Here is a 2,399-nt window from a genome sequence, read left to right as displayed (position 1 = left end):
CTTTTCTTAAAATTGAGTATTCTTTAAATTATGGGTGTAAAAATCCAAACATAGGAGAAAAAAAATAACTTGAGTCACTCCATATTTAACCTTTTTGTGAGCAACTCTTCCAAGAATTCATTTACAGAATTTGAATCATTCAGTTTTGTGAAGTGCTTTTTTTCCTTCTCAATATGTATTTTTGTGAAGTGCTTTTTCCTTTTCAATATGCGTACACTACTTTTCTGTAGGTACAGATCTTTAAATTTCTGATGACTACATAGTATCTCATAGAATGGGTATGCCACTGTATTTAATCTAGATGGCTATGTTAGTTTTTTACAATTTTTCACTGTTATGAATAACTCAAATGAATTTCCTTGTATAAATCTTTGCCTACTTGTCTATCACCTAGAAATGCATAAGAACTCCCTGGGACAAAGTTTAGAAAGCAATTCTGAGGAACATTAATATTTTAAAGGACATTTAATTTTGTTGATTCCTTAGAATAATTGTTTCCCCCAGGGGTTAATGTTTTACATAATCCTAATACAAGGATCAAAACCAGGATATTACATTGAGGGGTGTTGTCTTATAGATACTTGTTTGTACTTCACTTTCTTTTCCTTAATGGCATATTCTAGAAATCACTCCACATCAGCCCATAGAAATCTTAACTCTTGCTGTTTGAAAACTGCATCATACTCCATTGTGTGGAGTACCATAGTTTATTCAACCATTTTCTTAATGTATGGGCACATAGATTGTTTCCAGTGTTTTGCAGTTAAACAGTGCTACAGTGGGGAACTTTGTATAGATGTATTTTCATCCTGTTGGAGGTGTATCTTGAGGGGTATATTCCTGGAAATGGGATGGCTGGGCCAAAAGGTAAGTGCATATGTAGTTTTAAATTTTTATTTTATATGGAGGTTTATTATATATTGGCAAATTTCTCTCTAGAAGAGGAATTCCTGCCTTGTAACTTAACTGAAGAAGCCAGTCCATTTGTTCTGTAGATTCTAATATATTTGAATTTTGCTGATGCATCTTTTTTTTTTTTTTATGATTTTAAAATTTTATTTATTCATGAGAGACAGAGAGGCAGAGACACAGGCAGAGGGAGAAGCAGGCTCCTCCTTCCCGCGAGGGAGCCCTGAGCTAAAGGCAGGCGCCCAACCACTGAGCCACCCAGGCTTCCCAGCTGATACATCTCTGTCATTTAACAAGCTCCTTTCCCCCCTGTATTTAATGTAAATTGATAATTAGATCTAGAAGGGTCCAGTTGTCCCTCTGTCTTTTGATGTTACTAGCAAAAGATCATTACTATTTACATGTATAATTTCATTAGGATTCTTGGTGATACTCATTCTTCATTCATTAGCTGGAATACCTCTAACGAAAGAAATTTAACACTTGTTACTCTGAATACTGTTCCTACAGAAAAGGCAGAGAAGTGCCTGATTTTCTTTCCCTTTGTTTATTTTATTTTTTGAGAGAGACGGGGCAAGGGAAAGGCTTGAGGGAGACAGAATCCTCAAGCCGACTCCTCACTGAGTGAGGAGCTGGACGCAGAGCTCGATCTCATGATGGGAGCCAAAATTAAGAGTTGGACACTTAACCGATTGAGCCACATAGGCACCCCTTTTTCCCTTTATTTATGTACCAATTTCCAAAATTATAATTGGTTCTCTAGCTCCATAGGGATGCCCGAGTGGCTCAGCGATTTGGTTCCCTAGCTCCTTCCAAAGGTGGCCAGTGAGGATTTAATTGTTAGTGTTGATTCATGATAAATTGATGGATTTTAACATTTGATACACTTTAATTGGTGGCTGTCATTTTATGGATGTTCAGATTGTCTGATTTTTGGCCAGCAAAAGCCTCTTTTTCTTTAAAGATTTTATTTACGGGATGCCTGAGTGGCTCAGCAAGTTGAGCATCTGCCTTTGACTCAGCGTGATCCCGGAGTCCGGGATTGAGCCCCACATCGGGCTTCCTGCATGGAGCCTGCTTCTCCCTCTGCCTATGTCTCTGCCAAGCCACAGAGAGAGAGAGAGGCAGAGACATAGGCAGAGGGACAAGCAGGCTCCCCTCCAAGCAGAGAGCCTGATATATAGATATATGTATCTATATATGATATATATAGATACATATATCTATATATATCATATATATGTTTTTTTTAAAGGAAATGGTGGCCTACAATCCAGGAACCAAGACTTATGTTTAAATAATATTTAAATATATACATATAATGTATATATATTATATATATGTATATATAAATATATATATATGTATTTTGTCTGACTCATTAAATAGCTTGAGTTTGTTCTTGATTGTTGTCATTATTGCTATCATAAAAGTGATCTTGGGGTGCCTGGTTGTTGCAGTCGGTTGAGCATCAGACTCTTGTCTCCAGC

Source organism: Nyctereutes procyonoides, unplaced genomic scaffold (genome assembly GCF_905146905.1).
Source record: "Nyctereutes procyonoides isolate TBG_1078 unplaced genomic scaffold, NYPRO_anot_genome, whole genome shotgun sequence".
NCBI lineage: Eukaryota > Metazoa > Chordata > Mammalia > Carnivora > Canidae > Nyctereutes > Nyctereutes procyonoides.
This window is presented reverse-complemented; position numbering follows the sequence as displayed.